The sequence below is a fragment of the Triticum dicoccoides genome, chromosome 3B, assembly GCF_002162155.2.
Source record: "Triticum dicoccoides isolate Atlit2015 ecotype Zavitan chromosome 3B, WEW_v2.0, whole genome shotgun sequence".
NCBI lineage: Eukaryota > Viridiplantae > Streptophyta > Magnoliopsida > Poales > Poaceae > Triticum > Triticum dicoccoides.
The window spans coordinates 331,003,408-331,018,951 of record NC_041385.1 but is presented as its reverse complement, the minus strand read 5'-3'; positions in this window follow the sequence as shown (position 1 = coordinate 331,018,951).

Here is a 15,544-nt window from a genome sequence, read left to right as displayed (position 1 = left end):
CGGGGAGGGAAGACACCGTCGGAGCCAACTAATACTGGGCCGACGGCTGCCGAAGAAGGATGCCGTGAACGCACGCGCGAAACTGCGTTGCCCCTCAGATGGGAAGCGCCTCAACGTCAAGAGGAGCTTCTTGAATCCATGCCGAGTCGTCGACGACAAAAACAAGCACGCTGAGACGGATCTCACGGCCCTCAACCAACTCACCGCTGGAAACCATGATGATGATCGGAAAAACATGCAACTTCACCAATAAGTCGCTAAGACACCTGCCCCATGGTGGGCGCCAACTGTCATGGTTCTAAGACTGGCAGTAGAAAGGGGGGTAGGTATGGAGAGGCAAGATCTCAGCTATGGCGAAGGTGTACACACGGGTTTTACGAGTTCAGGCCCTTCTCGGAGGAAGTAACAGCCCTACATCTCGGTGGTCGATTGGATTATATGTGCGATGTTACAGGGGGTGCGAACCCTTGTGCCAGAGGAGGAGGGTGGCTTATATAGAGTTCGCCAGGACATCTCCCGCCCTCTATTACAAGGGAGTTAATGTACATAAAGTGGTGGTGTTACTGGTAACGCCAGCCTTAAGTGTTGTTAATGACCTTAAAGACTACGGAGTGAATGCGTGTCCGTTGCACGCTGAGTGACTCCTGGTCTTCGGGACGTCGAGTGATTCTCTTGTTGGTCGAGTGATAGTAGTTAGGGAGACTCCCGAGTGACATGATGTCGAGTGGATTGCACTCGACATCTTCGACCGGGGGCTTCATGGTGTCTCTTGACCTTCTTGCCTTCTTGGGTAGTGACCTTGGGTAGGACGTATAGGTCAGGCCTATGACCCTACCCCGGGTCTCTATCCTCATCAGGCGCTGCCCCCACCCCTTGTCCAATTCGGATTGGCGGGGGGGGGGGGGGGCACATCCTATGGCCGGCCCTCTCTCCTCCACTAAGGCCCATGTTGGCCCATTACTCTCCCGGGGCGGGGGAGGGTCCGGTAACCTCCCGGTACTTCGAAATTTATCCGAAACTTCCCAAAACAATTATGGTGTCCGAATGTAGCCTTCCAATATATCAATATTTACCTCTCGACCATTTCAAGGCTCCTCGTCATGTCTGTGATCTCATTCGGAACTATGAACAAACTTCAGTCACCAAAACACATAACTCATAACAGAAATCGTTATCAAACGTTAAGCGTGCGGACCCTACGGGTTCGAGAACTATGTAGACATGAACGAGACACATCTCCGATCAATAACCAATAGCGGAACCTAGATGCTCATATTGGTTCCTACATATTCTACGAAGATCTTTATCGGTCAAACCGCAACACGACATATGTTGTTCCCTTTGTCATCGGTATGTTACTTGCCCGAGATTCGATCTTCGGTATCTTCATACCTAGTTCAATCTCGTTACCAGCAAGTCTCTTTACGCGCTCCATAATGCATCATCCCGTAACTAACTCATTAGTCACATTGCTTGCAAGGCTTATAGTGACGTGCATTATCGAGAGGGCCCAGAGATACCTCTTTGATACATGGAGTGACAAATCCTAATCTCGATCTATGTCAACCCAACAAACACCTTCAGAGACACCTGTAGAGCATATTTATAATCACCCAGTTACGTTGTGACGTTTGATAGCACACACGGTGTTCCTACGGTATTCGGGAGTTGCATAATCTCGTAGTCAGAGGAACACGTATAAGTCATGAGGAAAGCAATAGCAATAAAACTTAATGATCATTATGCTACGCTAACGGATGGGTCTTGTCCATCACATCATCCTCTAATGATGTGATCCCGTTCATCAAATGACAATACATGTCTACGGTCAGGAAACATAACCATCTTTGATTAACGAGCTAGTCAAGTAGAGGCATACTAGGGACACTTTTTTTGTCTATGTATTCACACATGTACTAAGTTTCCAGTTAATACAATTCTAGCATGAATAATAAACATTTAACATGATATAAGGAAATATAAATAACAACTTTATTATTACCTCTAGGGAATATTTCCTTCAGTCTCCCACTTGCACTAGAGTCAATAATCTAGATTACATAGTAATGATTCTAACACCCATGGAGTCTTGGTGTTGATCATGTTTTTCTCGTGGAAGAGGCTTAGTCAACGGGTCTGCAACATTCAGATCCATATGTATCTTGAACATCTCTATGTCTCCCTCCTTGACTTGATCGCAGATGGAGTTGAAGTGTCTCTTGATGTGTTTGGTTCTCTTGTGAAATCTGGATTCCTTCGCCAACGCAATTGCTCCAGTATTGTCACAAAAGATTTTCATTGGACCCGATGCACTAGGTATTACACCTAGATTGGATATGAACTCCTTCCTCCAGACTCCTTCATTCGCTGCTTCTAAAGCAGCTATGTACACTGCTTCACACGTTGATCCCACCACGATGCTCTGCTTGGAACTACACCAACTGACAGCTCCACCATTCAATATAAATACGTATCCAGTTTGCGACTTAGAGTCATCCGAATCAGTGTCAAAGCTTGCATCGACCTAACAATTTACGATGAAGCTCTTTGTCACCTCCATATATGAGAAACATATCCTTAGTCCTTTTCAGGTATTTCAGGATGTTCTTGACCGTTGTACAGTGTTCCACTCCTGGATTACTTTGGTACCTCCCTGCTAAACTTATAGCAAGGCACACATCTGGTCTGGTACACAACATTGCATACATGATAGAACCTATGGCTGAGGCATAGGGAATGACTTTCATTTTCTCTGTATCTCCTGCATGCAGTGGTTGGGCATTGAGTTTGACTCAACTTCACACCTTGTAACACAGTCAAGAACCCTTTATTTGACTGATCCATTTTGAACTTCTTCAAAACTTTATCAAGGTATGTGCTTTGTGAAAGTCCAATTAAGCGTCTTGATCTATCTCTATAGATCTTGATGCCCAATATATAAGCAGCTTCACCAAGGTATTTTGTTGAAAAAATACGTTGGATCCTTTTATGCTATCCAGAAATTCCGTATTATTTCCCTTCAACAATATGTCATCCACATATAATATTAGAAATGCTACAGAGTTCCCACTAACTTTCTTGTAAATATAGGCTTCTCCAAAAGCCTGTATAAAACCATATGATTTGATCACATTATCAAAGCGTATATTCCAACTCCGAGAGGCTTGCACCAGTCCATAAATGGATCGCTGGAGCTTGCACACTTTGTTAGCACCTGTTGGATCGACAAAAACCTTCTGGCTACATCATATACAACTCTTCTTTAAGAAATTCATTAAGGAATGCAGTTTTGACATCCATTTGCCAAATTTCATAATCATAAAATGCGGCAATTGCTAACATGATTTAGGCAGACTTAAGCATCGCTACGGGTGAGAAGGTCTCACCGTAGTCAACTCCTTGAACTTGTCAAAAACCTTTCACAACAAGTCGAGCTTTGTAGACAGTAACATTACCGTCAGTGTTAGTCTTGTTCTTGAAGATCCATTTATTTTCTATGGCTTGCCGATCATTGGGCAAGTCCACCAAAATCCACACTTTGTTCTCATACATGGATCCCATCTTAGATTTCATGGCCTCAAGCCATTTCGTGGAATCTGGGATCATCATTGCTTCCACATAGTTCATAGGTTCATCATGGTCTAGTAACATGACTTCCAGAATAGGATTACCATACCACTCTGGTGCGGACCATACTCTGGTTGACCTACGAAGTTCGGTAGTAACTTGATCTGAAGTTACATGATCATCATCATTAGCTTCTTCACTAATTGGTGTAGGAATCACTGGAACTGATTTCTGTGATGAACTGCTTTGCAATTCGAGAGAAGGTACAATTACCTCATCAAGTTCTACTTTCCTCTCAGTCACTTCTTTCGAGAGAAACTCCTTCTCTAGAAAGGATCCATTCTTAGCAACGAATATCTTGCCTTCGGATCTGTGATAGAAGGTGTACCCAACAATTTCTTTTGGGTATCCTATGAAGACGCATTTCTTTGATTTGGGTTCGAGCTTATCAGGTTGAAGCTTTTTCACATAAGCATCGCAGCCCCAAACTTTAAGAAACGACATCTTAGGTTTCTTGCCAAACTAAAGTTCATATGGTGTCGTCTCAATGGATTTAGATGGTGCCCTATTTAATGTGAATGCAGCCGTCTCTAAAGCATAACCCCAAAACAATAGCGGTAAATCAGTAAGAGACATCACAAATCATAACATATCTAATAAACTACGGTTACGACGTTCAGACACACCATTACGCTGTGGTGTTCCAGGTGGCGTCGGTTGCAAAACTATTCCACATTGTTTCAAACGAAGACCAAACTCGTAACTCAAATATTCGCCTCCGCGATCAGATCGTCGAAACTTTTTTTTTGTTACGATGATTTTCTACTTCATTCTGAAATTCTTTGAACTTTTCAAATGTTTCAGACTTATGTTTCATTAAGTAGATATACCCATATCTGCTCAAATCATTTGTGAATGTCAGAAAATAATGATACCCACCGCAAGCCTCAACACTCATCGGACGGCATTGTGGCACCCCGGCTCAGAGCAACCGGTTTACCTTGCATTGCCGGTCCAGAGATCAACTCTTCTAGGAACACACAATAACATGGTACAGAAACAACTGCTTTATTGATGCTAGCGGAAACATAAGTCTGATATTACATTGAGATAAGAGGCCAAGCGGCACACACGGTGCAACTGAACAGTATGTACATTATTTAATGAACATGAAGGGGCCTCAATCACATAAACTACGCGGCAGCGGAAATAAAGATGGGGTGGAACTCCATAGCATAGGGACACCGACGTGGACACGATCTAAACACGGGAAGCTCTCCAATCCGATACGTCTCGCCTGAAAGCTGGCATGACACGCCAGGTCAGTACATTGAATGTACTTGCAAGCTCACAACAATTAATCAGGTTAATGCAATGCAAGTACTACTACTGATGCGGTGAAATCAATATGTGCACCGAGTCCCTCGGACTCGCTTACTAGACGGGTTACCTCATAACCGAACGGTGATCATACCCGGATCACAACTGAAGCCAATCACTTAAGGTCATCACATGATCCACAATTCATCATAAAAGTAGTGCCAACAATAAGTACTCAGTGTGCAAGATTAATTTTAATTGTTGATCCATGGTGTGACCTACTACTGAGTTGTGTCCATAACCGAGGACGCGACTATCGATAGATTAAATACACTCTGCAGAGGTAGCGCACTTTACCCACCACAGTACCCATGGCCTCGCACTCCCATTCGGTTGGACGAATGGGGTTTCGACGAAACCCTTCCTTTGCCATACAAATCCCGGCCACTCCGACCAACTCCCTCTCAGGGCTAAGTCATGGGTGGCCCCATGCCTACCAAAGGCATCCCACCGTCGTGGCAAAATGGTCCCAAGCGGGGACAAGGTACCATAAAAACAAACAGGCACACAAGGTTATGTCTACTTACCGGACCAGGGTACCGCATGCCCATAACCTTCCCTTGTTGGAGGCACCGGCGAGAGGCATGACAAAGGACCGAATCAAGACCCCCCATTAGGTAAATGTGGTCGCACTGAGAAAACCCGATTTAGTGGCACCATGAGTTGATCAACATTATATTCAAGTTGGATTATTATCAGGTTTAACTTGAAAATAAACTCACTCCAAGTCACACAATGCCATGATCATGCAACTCTTCGACATGCAACTCACAAGAACGGATCAACCTTACCAAAATAAGTTTCTTGCACTACTCATCAATAAATCTTACTGACTTTTCTACACTGGTTATAATCATGCATCATTTTGATTAACTTATCATTTATATTAAAATCCAATTATCAAAAATAAACTACCATTATTTATCAAAGCACTTTCATAAAGCTAAAACTTTACTCTACTTGACCAAACTAGTTCATGCATTCAACGAGTAACTTAAACAAGCATATCAAGCATGACAAAGCAACTAGCATTAAACCATAATTATTTAACTAATTTAAATGCATGAAAAATAGCTCATATTCAAGTAGGAAAATCATAGATATTGAAATGACACCATCCAGATGTTATTGTGTCTTGCCTTATTGCAAAGGAGGTTCACACTCCTCCTGGATAGCTTCAAGACAAGTCTCTCCCTCTGAAAATATTTAAAAACCACAAAACAACATATCAAGAACCATTCTGAAAATCAACAGAAATTCTAGACAGCAAGGAAAAATCCACACTTCGGTGTGCTGCTAGAGCTTTCTAAAACAAACACAACGCAAAAAGAATCAAGTCATTTCGACTTATAGGCTAGGAGATATCACTAGTCAAAATTCTTGTCAAAATATTTGAATAAATTTGCATAAAAAGAAAATCTGGGGGGGTGACGTCGATGGCGTAAAGCCAGAAGACGCCTCCGCTCGTACCGCTTTGGGTGCGAGTGGAGAGGCTGACACTGGGCCCCACCAATCAGGAGAGAGGAGAGGGGGAGAGAAACAGAGTGCAGTGGTGCTTCGCCGGAGCTTACGCCGATGAGGAAGGGTCCTTGGGCAGAACTAGAGATAAGATTGAAGAGGAGGCTACGACGCACCTGCCTGTACCCGCGGCACATTGGGGGATGGCTGGAGCTGCTCGTAATCAACCTCGCAAGCGGTGGCACCGGTAAGGACTTGCCGGAGAAGAAGAAGGTGAAGGTGAGGGACGGTTCTAGGGGCTCTACGGCTTCCAGGCGTCACTAGTGGATCTCCAGGGACGCGCCTGAGTGGTTGGTTGGGCTCGAAGATCTCGAGAATGGGGTTGCTAGGTTGCGGGGGTTGTCGGCGAGCTCAGGTCAGCCACGCCAGCCAGAGGCCTGTCCGGCTGGGCTGCGGTTGTGCTGCGTGTTTGTGGAGGTTGGGTGGTGTGGTGTGTGGCTTCGAGACAGAGAAAATGGCTCTATTTATAGCCGGAGGGGGAAGGGGGCAACGTGTTACCGCCGGAGCTCTCTGGAAGCCGGCGAAAGGCGATGAGAGGCGTCAGTGAGGGGGTGAGGGGCTCAGCGATCACGCAGAGGCTGTCCACGCTCGTGGACGAGCATAGGGAGGAGGTGGAGAAGAAGACACGGGCACGAGTGCACTGTGGCTTTTGTCCGCGACGTGCCCGTGCTCGTTGCGGCGTCTCCGGTGTTGGCGAATGCCAGGGAGGGGTCAGGGGTGAAGAGACAAAGGTGGTGGCGCAGCGCTGTCGGCAAGCTCTGGCTCGAGCACACGCTGAACAGAGGCACTGGCGCGATGCAGAGCGCATCGAACACATGCCAGGCCCCGTGTCCACATGCGGTCACCACCCTGGCATGGTCAAAACAATGCCCATGCGTGGTCAAGCTTGTCTGGGCTAAAGTCCACGCAGTGTTTAGTCTAGGAAAGGTGAAGACTCAATGCCAGGTCGACCAGATGTGACTCTAGCTTGCTGGCAAGTTTCTGGACAGAAACTTGGTCGCCAAGTTTGGAGGGCTTCTAGAAGGCCATTAGGGCTGATCTCCTGGGGTTAAGGGTTACTCAGGAGGGTAACGAGGCTCAAGAAAAACCAGCTGCAAAAGATCAAGGAAAAATACACTTGGTGTACAAAGTGCATTTTTGGGCCATAATAGAAATGATTTTCTGTAGAAAAAATATTACAAAAAGTCGTACAATATTTTTGCTCAGGGAGGTGGGCCAAGGTTCAAAGAAAATTCAGGAATTATCTCAAGATTTTTGGAGCAATAAAAATAGGGGTTGCTTTGGAGCACTAGTTTCTTAAATGAGTTTTTAGAAGGAAAATGAATATTTTTCTTTTATGAAAAATATCCATTGGGCCATTTAGGGTTTTTGGGAGAAATGAGGTTGCAAGAGAGGTAGATGTGTCACTTGGGTGAAAGTCAAGGGCATGCCCAAGTGATAAGTCCATTTGAATTGATTCCAAAAACTCAAATCCAAAGCAAGTGCAAAACAAGTCCGGAAACAGAGAGAAGGCAAAATCCAGGCTGTCACAAACCTCCCCCACTTAGGATGAATCTCGTCCTCGAGATTCGATTGCTTGGGAAAACAATTCTGGGTAGGCAGTCCTTAAAAATTCCTCTCTTTCCCAGGTTGCCTCTTCCTCGGTATGATGCTCCCATTGAACCTTGTAAAACCTGATTACTTTGTCGTCAGTGACTCTTTCGCTCATCCAATATTCTGACTGGTCTTTCCTCATATGTCAGATCCTTAGCCAGTTCTATCTCTGTCATATCAGTCCTTTTCTCCGGTGGCGAGATACATCTTCTTAGTTGTGAGACTTGAAACACATTGTGTACCTGTGACAGTTCTGGTGGCAATTCCAACTGATAAGCAACTGTTCCAACTCTGGCCATGACTGGGAATGAGCCAATATATCTGGGTGCCAACTTGCCTTCTGAAACTTCTTAACTCCTTTCATTGGGGTGACTTGGAGATACATGTGTTCTCCGGGTTTGAAGCTGACCTGTTGGTGTTTTGCATCATAGTAACTCTTCTGTCGTGACTTGGCCAACTGCAGTCTGTCTCGGATCTCCTTGACTTGCTTCTCAGCTTCCATCATTTGATCAGTCCTGAAAATACGGTTGTCTCCGGTTTGAGACCAGTTTAGAGGAGTGCGGCACTTATGGCCATACAGAGCTTCATATGGTGACATCTTCAAGTTGGTCTAAAAACTGTTGTTGTAGGAAAACTCGGCGTACGGTAGATAGTCTTCCCACTTATGTCCTTGGGCCAAGGCACATGCTCGGAGCATATCCTCGAGTATTTGATTTACTCACTCGGTCTGTCCATCTGTCTGTGGATGATAAGTTGTGTTATATTTCAGGGTAGTCCCTAAGGCTTGATGTAGACGGGACAAGAAAGCTGAAGTGAAGAGAGATCCTCTGTCTAAGGTGATGGTTTTTGGCACTCCATGCAAACTGACGATCCTTGACACATATAACTGTGCAAGTTGATCAGCACGGTAAGTGGTCTGGATGGAAGGAAGTGAGCTACCTTCTTTAAGGTGTCCACTATGACCCATATTGCGTCATTTCCTTGATGTGTCTTTCGTAAACCAGCGATGAAGTCCATGCAGACATCATCCCATTTCCATTGTGATACGGGTAAGGGTTGAAGGAGTCCGATGGGCTTTTGGTGTTCCACCTTTACCTTGTTGCATATATCACAACAAGCCACAAAGTAAGCGATGTCTTTCTTCATTCCATCCCACCAGAATACCTGACGAAGATCTTTGTACATTTTGGTGCCACCTGGGTGAATCGACTACGAAGATTCATGTGCCTCTGCCAATATATTCTTTTTCATACTTTCTTGGTTGGGTATGCAAATCCTTCCTTGAAACCTTAGTGTACCTTGTTGATCCTTAGAGAAATCCTTTGTCTTCTTGGTATATAATTGCAGTGATTCGTCATCTGCTTGAGCGCTGCGAATTTCTTCCTCGAGGGTAGGAGCAATTTCCAATGTGCTGGCCATACTGGCATTCATTGTTAACAAATTGAGCTGAGCCGTTTCTTCGCAAAGTTTGGGAGGCAAAGAATCCATTAGAGCATTCAGGCTGGCAGGCTTGCGACGGAGGGCATCGGCCACCACATTAGCTTTACCCGGGTGATAATTTATCCCGAGGTCATAATCCTTAACCAACTCAAGCCATCTTCGCTGACTGAGGTTTAAATCTAGTTGAGTGAATATATACTTGAGACTCTTGTGGTCTGTAAATATGTGGCACCTCTTTCCAATAAGATAGTGTCTCCAAATCTTCAATGCATGCACCACCGTGGCCTATTCCAAATCATGAGTTGGATAATTTCCTTCGTGAGGCCACAGTTGTCGAGATGCATAGGCCACTACCTTGCCATCTTGGATGAGTACACATCCAAGACCTTTTATGGATGCATCACAGTAGACATCAAAACTGCGGTAGATGTCGGGAGAGTCAATACTGGTGCGGATGTCAGTCCGGTCTTCAATTCATTGAAGCTCCTTTCGCAGTCCTCGGTACATTCAAACTTCTTATCCCTCTTTAGGAGCTCTATCATTGGCTTCGCAATCTTAGAGAATCCTTTTATAAAGCAGCGATAATATCCCGCTAATCCAAGGAAACTCCAGATTTCTGACACTGTCGTGGGTGCAGCCCAATCAAGCACATCTTTCAGTTTACTTGGATCTATGACTATCCCTTCATCTGAGAGAACATGCCCTAAGAATCCAACGTGGTTGAGCCAAAATTCACACTTGCTGAATTTTGCATAAAGCTGATGGTCATAGAGCCTTTGCAAAACTGCTCGGAGGTGGTCCTTGTGCTCTTCCTTGCTTTTTGAGTAAATGAGGATGTCATCATTGAATACCACCACAAATTTGTCCAAGAAATCCATAAAAACCTTGTTCACATATGCATGAAAAAGGCTGGGGCGTTGGTGAGACCGAATGACAAAACGGTATATTCATAAAGACCGTACCGGGTGGTGAACGCGGTCTTGGGAATATCTTCCTTCTTGATCTTGATTTGATGATATCCGGTCCTCAAATCAATCTTGGAGAATACTTTGGCCCCACTGATTTGATCAAAAAAATCATCAATCCTCGGTAGTGGATACTTGTTCTTGATGGTGACGTCATTCAGCTATCGGTAGTCCACACACATCCGAAGACTGTCATCCTTTTTGTCCATGAATATAGCGGGTGATCCCCAAGGTGAAGAGCTTGGATGGATGTATCCTTTCTGCAGCATCTCATCGAGTTGTTTCTTTAACTCCACCAATTCTGATGAAGGCATCCGATAATATTTCTTGTATGTCGGTGTGGTCCTGGGCACCAAGTCAATTGCAAACTCCAGTTCTCTGTCTGGCAGCATTCCTGGCAATTCCTCAGGAAATACACCTGGATACTCACTGACCACAAGAATCGATTCCACTTCTTCGACCACAGCTGAGAAAACCATATCCTTCTTGGGTATACTTCTCTAGGCATAAAAACTTGTGGTGCGAGCTTCCTGATTTACCATGGTGACTTCTCTGGTCGCACAGTTGATGCATACTTGGTATTGGGTCAACCAATTCATTTCCAAAATAATGTTCAATTTATCAGACTCAATGACTATCAAAGTTGTTGGAAACTTGACTCCCTTGATCTCAATTTCCAAATTACCGCAGACCAGATTGCTTCGGAGCACCGATCCCGGGGATTTTACCATCATATTTTTTCCCATAATCGAGCAAGGAAATTTGTGTTGGGCGACAAAACTCCACGAAATAGAAGAGTGGGAAGCCTCAGAGTCAAATAAAATTACTACATGTATGCTATTAGCAGGGAACATACCAATGACGACTTCTGGGTCTCTTGGGCTTCATCGGCAGATATATGATGGATTTTACCTTGGATGGCCCTTGGGTCGGAATATGGCGCCAGGTGGTTGACTTGCGGATGGAATGGGGCTATTGGCCTGCCGTTCTTGGGACACTGCCTGGCGTAATGTCCGGTTTGTCCACAGCTACAGAAACAATTGTTGCGCTGACAATCTTCACGTACCAGACTAGTCACGACATTCTTGACTTGAATGGTGGTATTGTTGACATTTTGCTGCCAGTTGGGTTCGTACTCAACCTGAGTCTGTTGCCACGTACGAGCCTTCTGCACTGGTTGCATATCCTTCTAAGGCTCGAATTTGCGCTTGTGGTCATTATTTGCGTGCCTGCTATCGTGCATGATCTTGTGCTCCCTTTGTGCGATGAGGGCCTTGTTCACCAGAGTTTGGAAGTCCAGAAAATCAAACATACTGAGAGTGCATCTGAGGTCCTGGTTTAGTCCACCAAGAAATTTGTCGACCTTCCTTTATTTGGTGGCCACATCATAGAGAGAATCATGGGCTAAATGATTGAATTTATTCAGGTACTCACTTACTGACATGCTTCCTTGAGTGAGAGCGAGGAATTCACACTTCTTGATCTTCATAATTCTGGTGGGAATATGGTGCTTGTGGAAATGATCCTTGAATTTGGTCCAAGTAATTTCCTCGTCTGTGGGCCACATAGCCTTAGCATTATCCCACCATATAGCAGCAGCTCCTTCGAGATAATGTGTTGCGAACGGAACCTTGCCTCCTTCTTCAGTGCAAGCAATTTCCAGCTTCCTCTCAATGGTCCTTAACCAATCATCGGCTTCCAAGGGATCAATAGCTTGACTGAAACTGGGAGGCTTGGTCCTTTGAAAATCTGACAGCTTGGAGTAATGACCATTCTGATTTCCATTATGTCCAACCATAACTTGCACACTTTTTCAACATCTCCATCAGATCGTTGTTCCTTCTTTCTTCAAAAATTCACATGATTTGCATAGTGGAGGGCAGATGTGGCGGTGGAGGTGGTGGTGGCTGGTATGGATCAGGGGAATGTCCTTCTTGTCTTGCGGAGCGACGAACAGGGACATCCTCACAAGCTTGGCTGCTGCTACCTCCCTGCGTCATCCTATTATTTATTTTTCCAATACAAAGCAAACCGCGATGAGAAATATCCAAGAATTGTAGGAAAATCCAGCGACAAGCCCAGAAAAACATAGATAAAAGAAATCAAGGAAAAAGAAAAGGTACCAACATAATTACATAGACTCAGCATAAAAGATAACACCATGACGAGTTCACTACCCTCATACGTGAAACTAAACATCATGACGCGTATGACTACATCCATACATCATACTCATGACGAAGATGATACTCTAGCAATCTACTACTCGGCTGGTGATGCTGTGGGTGTCGGTGTCAAAACCGGCGGATCTCGGGTAGGTGGTCCTGAACTGTGCGTCTAAGGCTAATGGTAACAGGAGGCGGGGGACACAATGTTTACCTAGGTTCGGGCCCTCTCTATGGACGTAATACCCTACGTCCTGCTTGATTGATCTTGATGATATGAGTATTACAAGAGTTGATCTACCACGAGATCGTAGAGGCTAACCCTAGAAGCTAGCCTATGGTTATGATTGTTGTTGTCCTTCGGACTAAACCCTCCGGTTTATATAGACACCGGAGGGGGCTAGGGTTACATAGAGTCAGTTACAGGGAAGGAAATCTACATATCCGAATTGCCAAGCTTGCCTTCCACGCAAAGGAGAATCCCACCCGGACACGGGACAAAGTTTTCAATCTTGTATCTTCATAGTCCAACAGTCCGGCATAAGTATATAGTCCGGCTATCCGAGGACCCCCTAATCCAGGACTCCCTCGGTAGCCCCTAAACCAGGCTTCAATAACGATGAGTCCGACGCGCAGATTGTCTTCGGCATTGCAAGGCGGGTTCCTTCTCCGAATAATCCAAAGAAGATCTTGAACACAAGAACCATGTCCAGCTCTGCAAAACAAATTCCACATACCACCGTAGAGAGCACAATATTCCACAAGTCTAATCTGCTGACAACTTTTCAAAGCGTGACATCACGCCACGGCCCGGCCATTATTCGAACCGTTTTCCCAACCTGCTACTGCATGTCCCGTGAGGTGGTTTTACTGGCACGTCTTGTCAAAGTAGAGATCGTGCCCCCTTATCACGGGATTCTCATCAATACGGGTTTGGGTAACCCAACCGCTCCATTAAAATGGCGCTTGGCAAATAAGCGAGTTTCCAGGGCAAGTGGGGAGGCGCATGATCCCTGCTGCCTTTATAAGAAGATAAGGATTCCCCTTTTTCACCCACGCCTTCCTCTTCTTCCGCCTATTCTCTCTCGCTCGAGCTCCAGCGCCCAAGCATTCGTCTTCTCTGCCCACAAAGGCACTCCGAAAATGTTCGGATCTGGAGCAGGAGGCAAGTGGATGGCATGTACCGTCCAGGAGAAGGATATCAAGAAACTTCGGGAGGCCGGGTATCTGGCCAAGAAGATCGGCCATCGCCTTCCGACGGTGGGACAGATTGTCCCTACTTCGGAACCCCATGAGAGGGTTGTATTCCTCCCTCACTTTGTCCGTAGACTAGGGTTTCCCCTCCACCCATCCGTTTGTGACATTATGTATTACTATGGGATCGACTTTCACGATCTATCCCCCAATTCCTTCCTCAACATCTCGACATTCATCATCGTGTGCGAGGCCTTCCTCCGCATCTCTCCACACTTTGGATTATGGCTGAAGATTTTCAATGTGAAGCCCAAGGTGGTGAGCGGCGAGCACGCGGAGTGCGGAGGTGCCATGGTGAGCAAGATGCCCAACGTTACATGGCCATCAGGTACCTTCAATGATTCCGTCAAAGGATGGCAACAACAGTGGTTCTATGTCACTGAGCCCAGCGGCACAGAATGGGTCGCAACTCCTGAATTCTGATCCAGAGCTCCATTGCGGCTTATGTCCTGGCCCAAGAAGGGCCTAAACTGGTCTTTGCCAGATGAGTTGTCGGTGCTCCAGACGCGCGTCAAGGGTATGGAAGAGAAGAATATCAAACTTGTCAACGTAGTCCAGGTGATGTTAGTTCGCCGGATTCTCCCTTGTCAACACAGGGCTTGCAATTTATGGGAATTCGACCCGGCCAAGCACCAGACCCTATCAGGGCTTTTCGACTCATTGCACAAAGACATCTGGAAGGTGCTCTTTAAGTCCGGCAAATCATGGCCGGATTCAGCCGAGGACCGCGGGTACCAACTGTCCCGACCCGCGAGTTAGATAAGTCTTCGTATGTTGGCAAGTCATACGCTTTATCTGCATAATCCAAGGGAAATGCTCAATGTGTTTTTCCACAACTCTCCCATGGCTGGACGAAGAAGGCGGGGCGGATCTACTGCCGGACCCCACTGCGAGAAGAACCAGCCGACCCACTTCGGACGAAGATGCTAGTCCCGGGGCGGAGAAGAAAGAGGGCAAAGAGAAAGAGGGCAAAGAGACCAGGGGCGGCATTCGTCACCAAGGCACTTCGGACACAATATCCTAAGACTCTGATGCCCGCTCTTCCTCCAGAGAGGACGAGGAAGAGGAGGAAAGACGATCCCCCCCAGCAAGGAGGAGGAAGAAACAGACGACCTCCACACACCTGGAGGCTGAGTCACCCAAGAAGGGTAATACTCCCCTTCTGGAGGAATCCGCCACTGCCGCCGACAGCAGCCCGGAGTGGGATCCCAGGGTCCAGCCCCTAGTGAAATCGTGAGTATATGAAGCCCAGACACATTTGTGTATCCAGACGCACTATCGTACATCGTTTAACACATTGCACCATCCTTTTTGTAGTCCGGCCAGGTCCCGCACCGAACAATCCTCATCAGAGGATTCACTGGGCTCGGATGCTATGGACAGTGGGACACCCCCGACGGCAACCTCCCCCAAACACGTGAATGACACTCGGGTAACATCCCAAAGGGACCCAGGCCAAGGACTAAAGACCATCAAGACGGCGCTAGAGGGTTGAACCTCGGTGGCCGAACACACAGGGGAAAAGGCTCCAATGTACACGGACGGCGGGGATTATCTTGAATTTGGCCCCCAGCCGGACACTGTTCCGAAGACCAACATGACTTCGGAATTAGGCAGGCAACCTCCCTTGATGGAAGGGGGTGCGCCTGTTCCACCGGCAGC